The sequence below is a fragment of the Corythoichthys intestinalis genome, chromosome 17 (genome assembly GCF_030265065.1).
Source record: "Corythoichthys intestinalis isolate RoL2023-P3 chromosome 17, ASM3026506v1, whole genome shotgun sequence".
In the NCBI taxonomy this organism is placed as follows: domain Eukaryota; kingdom Metazoa; phylum Chordata; class Actinopteri; order Syngnathiformes; family Syngnathidae; genus Corythoichthys; species Corythoichthys intestinalis.
Genome location: NC_080411.1, coordinates 8560903 through 8575822, shown reverse-complemented (window position 1 = coordinate 8575822; position 14920 = coordinate 8560903). Strand labels below are relative to the sequence as shown.

The 14920-nt window shown below is 38.5% G+C and overlaps 1 protein-coding gene and 1 long non-coding RNA gene across 4 annotated transcripts in view; one reads left to right on the top strand and one right to left on the bottom strand.

Annotated features, from left to right (window-relative positions):
• The window catches only part of kcnn2 (potassium calcium-activated channel subfamily N member 2), a 106368-nt gene that overhangs the window by 74782 nt on the left and 16666 nt on the right, over nt 1-14920 (bottom strand). The window lies entirely within an intron of this gene.
• On the top strand, nt 11070-13696 carry LOC130905180 (uncharacterized). The gene is made up of 3 exons (XR_009061063.1): nt 11070-11390; nt 12737-12788; nt 13118-13696. It is a non-coding gene; the product is annotated as an uncharacterized LOC130905180 (long non-coding RNA).

Sequence of the window (14920 nt, the reverse complement as noted above, 5' to 3'; positions counted from 1 at the left end):
TAAAATTTTTAATCGAGTTAATTACAGCTTAAAAATTAATTAATCGTAATTAATCGCAATTCAAACCATCTATAAAATATGCCATATTTTTCTGTAAATTATTGTTGGAATGGAAAGATAAGACACAAGATGGATATATACATTCAACATACGGTACATAAGGACTGTATTTGTTTATTATAACAATAAATCAACAAGATGGCATTAACATTATTAACATTCTGTTAAAGCGATCCATGGATAGAAAGACTTGTAGTTCTTAAAAGAAAAATGTTAGTAGAAGTTATAGAAATTTTATATTAAAACCCCTCTTAACGTTTTTTTAATAAAATTTGTAAAATTTTCAATCAAAAAATAAACTAGTAGCCCGCCATTGTTGATGTCAATAATTACTAACACAATGCTCATGGGTGCTGAAGCCTATGAAATCAGTCGCACCCAAGCGCCAGCAGAGGGCGGCAAAACTCCATAAAACACAACAAGTGAGCGTTTCACTGAACTGTCATTTAAATCTATCTGAGTGGGGCATCTGCGTTAATTGCGTCAAATATTTTAACGTGATTAATTTGAAAAATTAATTAACGCTCGTTAACGCGATAATTTTGACAGCCCTAATATATATATATATTGTTAGGAACCGGAATCGTAATCAGTACCGGAACTGTTGAAATTCAAACGATGCCCAACCCTAAGACAAATAAGTATTATTAGGGTTGTTTCGATCATGTTTTTTTGCTCCCGATCTGATCGTTTGAGTATCTGCCGATCCCGATATTTCCCGATCTGATTGCTTTTTTTTTTTTGCTCCCGATTCAATTCCAATCATTCCCGATAATTTTTCCCGATCATATACATTTTGGCAATGCATTAAGAAAAAAAATGAATAAAACTCGGACGAATATATACATTCAACATACAGTACATAAGTCCTGTATTTGTTTATTATGACAATAAATCCTCAAGATGGCATTTACATTATTAACATTCTTTCTGTGAGAGGGATCCACGGATAGAAAGACTTGTAATTCTTAAAGGACAAATGTGACTAAATATAGCCATCTAGTGTATTTGTTGAGCTTTCAGTAAATGATACTGTAGCCATGCCCAAATGCATGATGGGAAGTGGAACCATGACTGTGCGTAGTGCTACCAACTGATATATCTTCTCTGCGTTGGGAAATAACAGGGTGTTAAGAAAAAGATAAATTACTACCTTGCTTCACCACATTGCTTCCCACGATATTTCTAATCGTAGGGAGAGGGATTGTAAGGCTTTAGCCAATTAAAAAAAGGCTCCAAAGACTGCCAAAATAATTCACTCTACTCATTTTACGCTGCCTTTTATCTCTCTATATAGGTAAAACGGCGCCATTACAGATTGAGCGCGACAATGCGTGAGTGGGTCATGCAGGGCATGCATTAATTGCATAAAATATTTTAACGTGATACATTTTTTAAAAAAATTAATTACCGCCGTTATTGGGATAAACTTGATAACCCTACCTTAAGCCTAAACTAAAGACTCTGGATGAGTGTAACATATTATGTTTGTAACGTTAAATACAATTAGAAAATGATTTTAAAAATATATATATTAAAAAAAGGCATGTCCGATATTTTTTTGCCAATTCCGATACTTTGAAAATGACGTGATCAGGACATCTCTAAGTATTATTGTCCAAAAGACTAAGACAAAATTAAAAAGGCTGCCAAAAACAACACTGTGGCAAATTGGATCTGAAAATGCAACTTCCATGCGACTTGTTCCGTTCAAACCGTCAAGAAAGTATCTCACTCGAGTTGGATAAAAATGGGGGGGAAAAAATCAGAATTGGGTCACTTCTTGTGGTGTGAACATAGCCTTAGAGACAGTTCACCTACTCTGCTAGCTGTGCTGGTTACCGACTTCACCACGCTCAATATAACTAATGGAGTCCAGCTCAATATTTAATCTGTGTAATGTCGAGTGGGAAACATACATCTTGCCATCGAGAATGAAATCACTCAATTTCATTAGCGAACAAAGTTGAGAGGTTCGGCCCAATTAGACATTAATGCAATGCTTTATTTATGATATCAAGGCGAGCCACTAAGGGGCCACTTTGCAGTGTAAATCTGAAGCTGTCGCGGGTTCCCCCTCGAATTTCTTTTTGAAATCAACTTTCACGCATGCAAATAAAGTATTTTTAATCAAGCAAAGTAAGCACCTGAATAAATCTCTCTCCCTTTGTTGTTGTAGCCAAGATGCACACATTTAGTGAACTGAAATGCCCCACATGTTCGCATTGCCACACAGAGCACGTTTTAGAGGACGCCATCAATAAATAATCTTCGGGTTCTGGTCGGGAGGCAGAGAAGTTTGTCTGCTCCAAAAGCTTATGTGTTCGGAGAAAACATTGAGGTCAGCAGCCAGGGAAGTCACATGACTTCCCCAAAAAATGAACACATCAAGACCATCTTGTGTTTATGCTAAAAAGTCACTTACAGTGGGTGGGGCAAGTAAGTATTTAGTCAACAACTAATTGTGCAAGTTCTCCTACTTGAAAATATTAGAGAGGCCTGTAATTGTCAACATGGGTAAACCTCAACCATTTCTTAAAGAATTTATTTGCAAATCATGGTGGAAAATAAGTATTTGGTCAACACCAAAAGTTCATCTCAATATTTTGTTATGTACCCTTTGTTGGCAATAATGGAGGCCAAACGTTTTCTGTAACTCTTCACAAGCTTTTCACACACTGTTGCTGGTATTTTGGTCCATTCCTCCATGCAGATCTCCTCTAAAGCAGTGATGTTTTGGGGCTGTCGTTAGGCAACAGTCTTTCAACTACCTTCACAGATTTTCTATGGGGTTGAGATCTGGAGTTTGGCTAGGCCACTACAGGACCTTGAAATGCTTCTTACGAAGCCACTCCTTTGTTGCCCTGGCTGTGTGTTTGGGATCATTGTCATGCTGAAAGACCCGTCTCATCTTCAATGCCCTTGCTGATGGAAGGAGATTTTCACTCAAAATCTCTCAATACATAGCCTCATTCATTCTTTCCTTTACACCAGGGGTGTCCAAACTTTTTGCAAAGGGGGCCAGATTTGGTGTGGTAAAAATTTGGGGGGCCGACCTTGGCTGACGTCCTTTAGCAATCCATTCTGTGTGTCGCATTTGCTTTATTACTTTTTTAATTAATAATTTCAACAATCTCGCAACTAACCTTTGTAGCATTCTCTTTCGACTGTCGGGCTCTTGCGAAATACTGCTGCTGTAAAATTAAACTGGCTTCAAGTTGCTTCAATTTCTCGCTACTGATCTTCCCTGTAATCTTGTCGTACATGTCAGCGTGTCTTGTTTGGTAATATCGCCTCACATTGAACTCTTTAAAAACAGCAACAGTCTTTTTGCAAATGAGGCAGACAGTTGTTTCGTATTTTAGTGAAGAAACAGTCCAATTTCCACCTATCCTTGAAGCGTCGGCCGTCGCAGTCAACGTTCTTTTTTTTTGTTGATTGTTAGAAAATTTAGAAAATTGGGAGTAAAGGCCACAAGGGGTAATGTTGCTTAGAGTGCTGCTGCCTTTTCGTGGGTAAATGAGGAGCAGCATTTAGTGTGTAAGATACTTAATATGCTGGTAGCAGTACTGCTGACCAATTTATGAAGTCTGTGTGCGTGCCAGACGTTATTGATTTTATGACAGAGGCTGGGGGCCGGATGAAATTTGTCCACGGGCCGCATTTGGCCCCCGGGCCAGACTTTGGACATGTCTGCTTTACACAGATCAGTCGTCCTGGTCCCTTTGTAGAAAAACAGCCCCAAAGCATGATGTTTCCAACCCCCATGCTTCACAGTAGGTATGGTGTTCTTCGGATGCAATTCAGTATTCTTTTTCCTCCAAACACGAGAACCTGTGTTTCGACTAAAAAGTTCTATTTTGGTTTCATCTGACCGTAACACATTCTCCCAGTCCTCTTCTGGATCATCCAAATGCTCTCTAGCGAACCGCAGATGGGCCTGGACGTGTACTTTCTTCAGCAGGGGGACACGTCTGGCAGTGCAGGATTTGAGTCCCTGGCGGCGCATTGTGTTACTGATAGTAGCCTTTGTTACTGTGGTCCCAGCTCTCTGTCGGTCATTCACTAGGTCCCTCCATGAGGTTCTGGGATTTTTGCTCACCGTTCTTGTTATCACTTTGACGCCAAGGGGTGAGATCTTGCATGTAGCCCCAGATCGAGGGAGATTATCAGTGGTCTTGTATTTCTTCCATTTTCTACTAATTGCTCCTACAGTTGATTTATTTACACCAAGCGTTTTACCTATTGCAGATTCAGTCTTCCCAGCCTGGTGCAGGTCTACAATTTTGTCTCTGGTGTCCTTCGACAGCTCTTTGGCCTTGGCCATAGTGGAGTTTGGAGTGTGACTGACTGAGATTGTGGACAGGTGTCTTTTATACCGATAATGAGGTGCCAATAATACAGGTAACGTGTGGAGCCTCATTAGACCTCGTTAGAAGAAGTTAGACCTCTTTGACAGCCAGAAATCTTGTTTGTTTGTAGGTGACCAAATACTTATTTTCCACTCTAATTTAGAAATAAATTCTTTAAAAATTAAACAATGTGATTGTCCACACACATTCTGTCTTTCATGGTTGAGGTTTACCCATGTTGACAATTTACAGGCCTCTCTAATCTTTTCAGTAGGAGAACTTGTACACAGTAACAAAGGCTACCATCAGTAACACAATGCGCCGCCAGGGACTCAAATCCTGCACTGCCAGACGTGTCCCCCTGCTGAAGCCAGTACACGTCCAGGCCCGACTGCAGTTCGCTAGAGAGCATTTGAATGATCCAGAAGAGGACTGGGAGAATGTGTTATGGTCAGATGAAACCAAATAGAACTTTTTGGTAGAAACACAGGTTCTCGTGTTTGGAGGAGAAAGAATACTGAATTGCATCCGAAGAACACCATACCCACTGTGAAGAATGGGGGTGGAAACATCATGCTTTGGGGCTGTTTTTCTTCAAAGGGACCAGGACGACTGATCTGTGTATAGGAAAGAATGAATGGGGCCATGTATCGAAAGATTTTGAGTGAAAATCTCCTTCCATCAGCAAGGGCATTGAAGATGAGACGTGGCTGGGTCTTTCAGCATGACAATGATCCCAAACACACAGCCAGGGCAACAACGGAGTGGCTTCGTAAGAAGGATTTCAAGGTCCTGGAGTGGCCTAGCCAATCTCCAGATCTCAATCCCATAGAAAATCTGTGGAGGGAGTTGAAATTCCGTGTTGCCCAACGACAGCCCCAAAACATCACTGCTCTAGAGGAGATCTGCATGGAGGAATGGGCCAAAATACCAGCAACATTGTGTGAAAATCTTGTGAAGAGTTACAGAAAACGTTTGACCTCCATTATTGCCAACAAAGGGTACATAACAAAGTATTGAGATGAACTTTTGGCATTGACCAAATACTTATTTTCCACCATGATTTGCAAATAAATTCTTTAAAAATCAAACAATATGATTTTGTTTTTTTTCACATTCTGTCTATCATGGTTGAGGTATACCCATGCTGACAATTACAAGCCTCTCTAATATTTTCAAGGAGGAGAACTTGCACAATTAGTGGTTGACTAAATACTTGTTTGCCCCACTGTATGTTTTTGACAAATTTTGGCATTACAGTACAGTACATTACAGTACATTTTTAGCAAAAACTATCGAACTTTTGTGCCCCATAGCAACCATAATTTTCGTTATGTAGAAATGATGTGATTTGGACAAATTTTTTTGGGACAAGTAGTGTTTAGAAATTTCATGTTTTTGTCAAAAATCAGCATTTTGCGGCAAACGGTCAAATGAAAGAGAGCCCACGTCACATGTCGGTGGGTCAAACTGTTTTGGTTGGGCGGCGCGCAAAAAAAAGAGGAGAATAAGATTAAGGAGAAGAAGTGGGAGGATAACAGAATAACATAGATTGTATCTTTTGAATTACATGCAAAGCTACTATCAATTAATTAAAATCTCGTATAGTCCCTTTAAGTCATCCAGTAGAACTGTCATTACAAGGCATCACCATATTATTATGCTGAAAGCAAATAGCAAAATAAAACACCTTAAAAATAACTAGATCATGCCAGTTTACTCCCCCGTGGAGAGGAAGGTGAACCCGGTGACCATCTCGAAGCAGGATGACGTCCGCACGTTGACAATGACAAATCAAAGTCGGGGGAGACGCAACACAATTTCCATTTGTACGCTAAGTCGCTGCCTGCCAACACAGCAACCGCAGCTAAAGTAAAAAGTCTAAAAATTCTTCTGGCGGATAGCCATGTGTCAACAAGAGGTATAAAGGCAACTTGATCATCTGCTAACACTTCAAGGAGGACTAAAAATAGGCCGAACATCAACATTGGGGAAAGGAGGATTTTACATGAAAGCTATTGGAGAAGATGAGACCAATCTAGGACATTCTGTGTCTTTTTTGTGTTAATACATGTGCCTTTGGAGGCTACCTGGGCACGGGAGATACTTCCCCAACTAATTCCCATGACAGCAGGTAGGCAGCATCCATCCCTGTCTGACGTGACCTTTTTCGGCGAGCAAAAACATTTCACGTTGTTAGGAAGTAGATAAACGAGTGGAACGAGAGTAATATTTACTGAGCTTGACAGGTGAATCGGTTTTAAGCGGCTGGGAGTGGTGAAGGGAACATTTCGACTTATTACGTGACAAACGTCTTGCGAATACACATGGACGTGCATGCATAATGGATTTCATATATACAGGACTACATTTACAACTTTTATTGCGCCAATGACGATGTTAGACGTTCAATCGTCCTTCTGTTGTGAATTGAAATGAGTTTACTAGTAGATTTCCAATCTACTTGAAACCTAAAATGGATATAAACCATTGGAGGGATACAATACAATGCTATTAATACTTTTCTAAATAGTATTGATAAAAAATGTGATTGGCTGGCAACCAGTTCAGGGTGTGCCCTGCTTCCTCGCCATAATTAGCTGGGATAGGCTCCAGCACCCCCGCTAAACCTATGAGGTAAGTGCTACAGAATATGAATGGATGAATAAAAAAATAATGAGCATAGAAAATGAAAATACAGCTGAAAATGTTAAAATAAAAAAACACAAAAAGAGTAATTTTAATTTCTTTAATTTTCATTTTTAAGGTGCTATATGGAGTTTGTCACTATTTTTACTCACGACTGCCACCTCTGGCCTAAGGTGTAACTGCAGGCTGTGTTAAACTGTGCATGGTGCACATGGTAGTAGAGAAAAGAGAGAACGAAAAGTGGTATTTGACATATGGCAAAATGGCTTTTTTGCATACGGCAGTGTTTTGCTTTTGGCATATGGATTTTTTGGGGTATCTGGCAAAATGGCTTTTGGCATGTGGAATTTTGGGGGGGGTGTACTTGGCAAAATGGTTTTCGGCTTATGGCATTATTTTGGACATATGGCAAAATAGCTTTTGGTATATGGCATTTTTTTCATAGGGCAAAATGGCTTTTGGCATGTTGCTGTTTTTTTTGGGGGGTATATGGCAAAATGGCTGTTGGCATGCGGAATTTTTTGGGGTATTTGGCAAAATGTTTTTTGGTTTATTGCATTTTTTGGGCATAGGGCAAAGTAGGTTTTGGTATATGGGATTTTTGGCATATGGCAAAATTGCTTTTGGCATATGGCAGTTTTTTGGTTTATGGCAAAATGGCTTTTGGCATATTACAATTTTTTGGGTATATGGCAAAATAGCTTTTGGAATATGGATTTTTTGGGGTATTTGGCAAAATGGCTTATGGCATTATTTTGGGCATATGGTAAAATAGCTTTTGGTATATGGCATTTTTTTTTTGCATATGGCAAAATGGCTTTTGGCATATGGTTTTTTGGGGGTATTTGGCAAAATGGCTTTTGGCATATGGAATTCTTTTGGGTATTTGGCAAAATGGCTTTTGGCTTATGGCATTTTTTTTTGCATAGGGCAAAATGACTAGGAATCCCGCAGTTTTTTTGGTATACGGCAAAATGGCTTTTGGCGTATTGCTGTTTTTTTTTTTTTTTTTTTTTTTGGTATATGGCAAAATGGCTTTTGGGATATGGATTTTTGGGGGGTATTTGGCAAAATGGCTTTTGGTTTATGACATTATTTTGGGCATAGGGCAAAGTAGGTTTTGGTATATGGCATTTTGTTGCATATGGCAAAATGGCTTTTGGCATATGGCGGTTTTTTGGTATATGGCAAAATGGCTTTTGGCATATTGCAGTTTTTTTGGTATATGGCAAAATAGCTTTTGGAATACAGAATTTTTTGGGGTATTTGAAAAAATGGCTTATGGCATTATTTTGGGCATATGGCCAAATAACTTTTGGTATATGGCATTTGTTTGCAGATGGCAAAATGTCTTTTGGCATATGGCAGTTTTTTGGTGTATGGCAAAAAAAGCTTTTGGCATATTGCAGTTTTTCTGGTATATGGCAAAATGGCTTTAGGCAATGGATTTATTTGGGGTATTTGGCAAATGGTTTTTGGAAAATGGCATTTTTGGACAAATAGCATTGTTTTTGTATGGCTGTCATTGTCATTGCCTTACTTGGATGCCAGTTGAATGTCAATGTGCTGTAACGGTAAGTGTATGGTCACAAATCACAACCACATGTTTTCTGCCATTTAAAATAAATGGGAAATTTGGACGTGCATGGCAGTCAAAGGCATAGATGTGTGAGGCATGCAAAAAAATGCCATATGCCCAAAAAATCTGCCATACGCCAAAAGCCAATTTGGCTTATGCCAAAAAAATGCCATATACCAAAAAGAATGTCATATACCAAAAGCCGTTTCGCCATATGCCCCAAAAGCTGCCATCTGCCAAAAGCCATTTTGCCATATACCAAATACCACTTTTCGTTCCTGGCCCTGCTGTGGTAGTATGAGCACAAACATAAAGCAATGAGCGTTTGCCCCATCAAATAAGCACCAGAATTGTAAACACAGAAAACAATATTGTTTACAAGATTTACAGTGTTATGAAAAAGTATCTGAACCTTTGGAATTTCTCACATTTCTGTATAAAATCACATTTTTGCATGCTATCCTCATTAAAATATGAAAACCTATAAATGTTTGGGTGGTTTTAGTTAAAGCAGACACTAGGCCTGAACGATATTGGAAAAAACTATTGTTGCGATTTTTGGGGGGTTTGTGATATATTGCGATATTATATTGCGATATTAAAAAAAATTATATATGTTTTTTTAAAGAAATTTTCACTTGATGACTTGCATAGCTGTTTGGAAAGACTTTGGATGACTCGCCATCACCAAAGTGTACAGTGATCCCTTTTTTTGTGTGTGTGTTTTTTGTGCTCAATGTATTTATTCAGATTTAGCATTGGAAAGAGATACATATAAGACATGTTTTTCCTCACTTTTTCCCCCAAAGTGATTTAAAAAATGTATGTAAAATGTTTTTTTAAGCACTTCAAATGTCAAAATTATGATCAGTTTTAAACATAACTGTCCAACCAAATCATTTTTGAACAAGAATAAAGTACTGTAGTAGATACATGCTTGGCTTTATTAATTGCTTCTGTTTATCTACCTTAGCTGTGAACGTTGGAGTGACATGTAGAAATTTCAAACTCCTCATGATCACTTCTGGCATTTATATGTGTCCAACGTCTCCACACACACACACATTCATTCCAGCGCGGCTTCCTTGCAGAAACTGTGTAACAAGTTAAACGATGATTGACAGATGCCCGTGTGAAGTCTGCTTCTTTGGCCAGATCAAAGCCATCGTTAACTTTAATAAGCAAGTGCCGCAGTGACTGAGAGGAACAAAGGGCTGGGAGAGGGAGGGTGTGAGGCTGTGCGCAGAGTGGAAAGCAAGGCGTAAAACTATCGCACGTGCTTGCGATGGGACTATCACGCACATCGCGATGGCGATGTTTAAACGATATATCGTTCAGGCTTAGCAGACACTGTATTTTCATCTGTGTGATTTTGACAAAGATCAGCTCACATTTGATGGTGATTTTATGCAGAAGAGTGAGAAATTCCAAAAGGTTCAAATACTTACAAAAGTGTTTTTGTGTAATTTATTTTTGAATTTGGAGTTGTATTTTTGTTATTTGTATTTAAATAAATACAGTATATATTTAATGATTATTACTTTCATGTACTTATGTATTTCCCTCATGCTTTTTAATGTATATTTGTTAAATGTATATTCAGGAATGAAGCGGTTAATCAACCAAAAACATTGGAATTGACTTCACAATAAAAATCAGGTTGAATTAACACATTGGTGGTGAATCAAAATGAACCTTTTCGTAGAGTCTTTTCATTTGAGTAGTTATGCAGTTCAGTGTTGCTGAAAATAAAAACGCATAAAGCAAATAAAAGTTTGATTGTCCTTTATCTGCATGCCTGGAAAACATTAAATGAAGCCGTTGTAAATTATACAACTTTACTGCATTTTTATCCTATGAAAAACACTTGACCTGTCGACAATTTAACAAGACACCATTAAATGGTTTTTGAAAGGAGTAAGATAAGTGGTGAAAGATAAACTCTTATTGGAAATGTGCTTTTCTCTGAAGGTATTTTAGTACTTTTATAATCTCATTAACTGTTTTAATCTGTGTTTGCTTACCAAATTACATAAAGGGGATTACGCTAAGCAAATTTGCCTTAACTTTGCAAGTCAAAAGACAAACCCATAAATCTAGTCGTGGATAAAAGTGAGGATCCAGAAACTGGACTGTTTACATTTATGAATTTTGTAGGATTCTGACATTTTTTAGACTGCCATTGATCCCTGTAAAAGCGAATTTTGAAAAAATGAAGCATATGCAAGAAGTGGTTTTCAACATATGAACATCTGCAAGTTAGATCTGATGTAAACTAGGATCACGATACGATACGATTTTCGATACAAAGCTCACGATAACGATCTGACGATATAACGATACAACGGTTATCGATACATTGGTCAGGAAATCATTCTAGGATTTTCTACAAACAACTAATAAACAGAAAAACAAGTTTATGCTGTGAATTGGAATGAGTTTATCACTACACTGTAAATGCTAACATTCAAATTAATTAAATTTGATAAGTGAACTAAACTCAGTTTTCATCAACCTGTTGTGAACACTACTTTTAAATAAGTAAGTAGTAATTTGGGGTTGGAGAACTTGCTTAACTTGATATATCCCAGTTAAGTCAAATTAGAAAAAATAATTTATTGTACCCAGTGTCCTTTGCGCGTTCTATCAGACATGCGCAGATCTCCCCTGCCTACTTTCGCGCTCTTTCCAACACCTTTCTCATTTATTTTCGCCATTGTGGGTTTATTTGTCCTCAGCACACTGATTTGGTAAGTAAATATTTTACTCTTTTGTAAACCGTCTATTTGTCTTGTTGTAGTGTAGTAGCCTGTGTGCTGCCAGGGAGGAAAAGTGTCAATTACATCAAATATCACCGCTAGCAAGCATGCTATATGACCGTGACAGTAACCTCATAATTTTCAGAAACAAATGTAGACTACAGTTTATGGTAGACTACCATTTATGCCGGCGTTTTGAATTCTTGGTGATTAAGTTGACAGACGGGGCTCGTAACGTTTTTTAGGCGATGGGAGAGGTTTTTAAAACCGATTTAAAACAGTTACCGAGCGGTTTTAAGTTAGCTGGACCGAGGGGAGGTTCGCTTCCTGTGTTACCGAGCAGTTAAGTTAGCTAGACCGAGAGGAGGTTCGCTTCCTGTTTTCAAAATAAAAACAGTAATTCTATCGTTAGTGGGTGTTTTATTTTGTGAAAATAACAGGAAGTGCCTTAGTCACTACGGCCAGCTTGAGTAGCGCCGAATTTCCACGTTGTGGATCTAAACGGCTACTTTCTCACGTAAAAATGTTAGAAATGTCGATAAAGTGATTTATTTACAGAGTTAGTGCTAGAATTAAGTCAGCTTCAGCCTGTCTATTTCGGCTCAGGTAAGAGCTAAATGCACACTCAGACTTTATGTACGCCAACGTAATCGGTTCTTGCGTTAGAGCAGTGGTCCCCAAACTACGGCCCGCGGGCCGTTTCCGGCCCGCCTCCACATTTGGTCCGGCCTCCTGAACCCCCCCCGAAATAGTGTTATCTATTTCTTGGCTTTTTTTCTGTGAAGAACCCAAACAGGGTTATTTGGTTATTATCTCTTTAATTAATAGTGTTATTATTATTCATTATTATATGATATTATATCATATTATATTATGTTATTATTTTTATTTTATTTTGTTGCGTGAAGAATCCAGAAAGGGTAATTTAATTGTGGCTTTCTGAAAAACAATACATTTTTACATTTAGGCACTGCTGCAATCGTCACACTGTTTCTGTTACAAACTGACCCGGCCCCTCATCAGAGAAGGGAAAGTCATGTGGCCCTCACAGGAAAAAGTTTGGGGACCCCTGCTTTAGAGTGTTTGTCATCTGCACTTCCATTTGCTTTTCTTCATGTGCAGTGCTCCCCCTCCATGTTTGATCAAACTGCACTGATAATTTGAAATTGTTTTAAAATGCATTAATCGCAAAAACGGAGGACTAGATCACATTTCAGAGTGCAGAGATCACAGTCGATGCTATAACAACCTGGTGTGTTGAAGGTTGGTCATTTATGTGCCTATATTTTGAAATTGTTGCCTTAATTTTGTGTTCTTTTTCACCGTCCCCCAATCAGGCTGAAGCAAATGGTCAGAAGTCCACACATACCTCAGTCTCTGCAATTACAGGTATGTCTCATACACTGATCAATGAATTATTTAATATTTGTATTTGTTGGGTTGGGATAACAAACATGCATTAATGTTTTTACAGATGGATTAAGAAATTAATTGTACATCTCAATTTGAATGTTAAAAAAATAATCAATTACATTAATTTAAAAATAACTAATTATAACTAACTAATTATTACACTGTTTGTGAATATTAAACTAATTCATTGCAGATTTTAATTTGTGATTAAAAATAATTGGACATTTTAATTTGTAACTGTTAAGAAAAAATGTAACTTTTTTTTCTAACAAGTTCTCAATGCTGAAATTATTATGTCTTTTCAGGTCAACCAGAGCAGTATTCTCTAATGCAGTGGACTTGTAAGTACTGCACATTTTCTGCTGGAAAGAGAGGCTACTTGCTTAAGCATTACCGCTTAAAACATGGATACCACACTCGGACATCCCTACTCCCCATGTCTTCATAAGGACTGCCTCTGCACATTTAAATCTTTTAATGCACTCAAAGTACACCTATCGACATGCCACTCTCAAAAAGATGCAGACAAAAGTGGAGAAACTGCATTTGACTGTCAGTTGTGCAACTTTGTGGAGCCTTGTTAAGAAGCAGACTTCTTTACCCATTTGCGAAGACATCTTAAGCTGAGGCAAATGGTTACTTGCATATATCAAGACTGTAACTTTCAGAGCACTGTTTATTCTACCTTCACTGCACACAAAAGCAGAAATGTGAAATGAGTTTGAACCATAGTATGGGTAGGACATTTGTGTCTAAATCATTCAATCCCAATAAAAGTTGCTTCAATCAAAAAAAATATTTTTAATGAAAGAAAAAGAACCTCTTGCTAAAATGTTTTTTTGAAAATATATATTTTTTGAAATATATATATTTTTTTATTGACGTGTCACTTTTTTTGCAAAGCATGAAGTTTTAAGCTTTTTTTTTTTTAAAGTGGAAAAAGTTTTTGAAGGCACTTTTTTTCGATTGAATCATTTTGACACAAAGATACGATTTCAACGCTACTTCCGACATGTTTGAGTGGCAGGTGACTACGCCAATGGCATAAAAGCATGCAGCAAGAATAATGGCCACCAGAGCTCCATCGAGCCATCGGACTCTGCTTGAGTCCAAGCCAAAAATAGGGCACCGGTACGTGGGTGTGAAATCGGCATCTCACCGGAGTGCCTGCGATGGTATGGTGCGCTGCTGCTTAATGTCATTCAACAAAGGGAACTTCACCCGCTGCCCTGACGTGATAGTTGGCAATCGTGGTCCTACCGCAGTGTCGCGACGCGCCGGTACGTGAGTGGCTGACGAGTGGCCCGACACTAGCCTGCCCAGTAAGCGAGTGGACTACCGGCGAGTCGCCGGCATCCGCGCCGGGAGCCCCCTTCGGGAGCCCCGTCGCTTCAGCTTTGAATGAGTGTTGTGTCACTCGTGGGCCGTCCACTCAACAGCCGGCCTCCGCGCCGGGGAGGGGGGGTGATATCGGGGTCAGCCAGTGTGCCGAGACAGGGCACCGTACCATCGCGGACACTCCGGTGAGATGCCGATGTCACACCCCCCTACCGGTGCCCTATTTTTGGCTTGGACTCGAGCAGAGTCCGATGGCTGGATGAAGCCCTGGTGGCCATTATTCTTGCTGCCTGCTTTTATGCCATTGGCGTAATCACCTGCCACTCAAACATGTCGGAAGTAGCGTTGAAGTTGTATCTTCGTGTCAAAATGATTCAACCGAAAAAAAGTGCCTTCAAAACTTTTCCCACTTCAGAAAAAAAAAAAAAAGGCGTTTAAAACGTTTTGCTTTTCAAAAAAAGTGACACGTCAATAAAAAAATATATATTTAAATTAAAAAAAATTTTGCAAAAGATTTTTTTCTCTTTGATTAAAAATAGTTTTTTTGATTGAAGCAACTTTTATTGGGATTGAATGATTTGGACACAAATGTCCTCTACCCATAATATGGCTCAAACACAAAAAGGATTGCTTCGATCAAAGAAAACAGTTTCAATGAAAAATAAAGTGTTGAAATGTGAATTTCTGAGTCTCAAATATTTTTTCACATTCAAACCTTTTTTTCTACAATTGATTTTTTTAAAGTTACTTTTTCTTCGATTGAAAAAAAA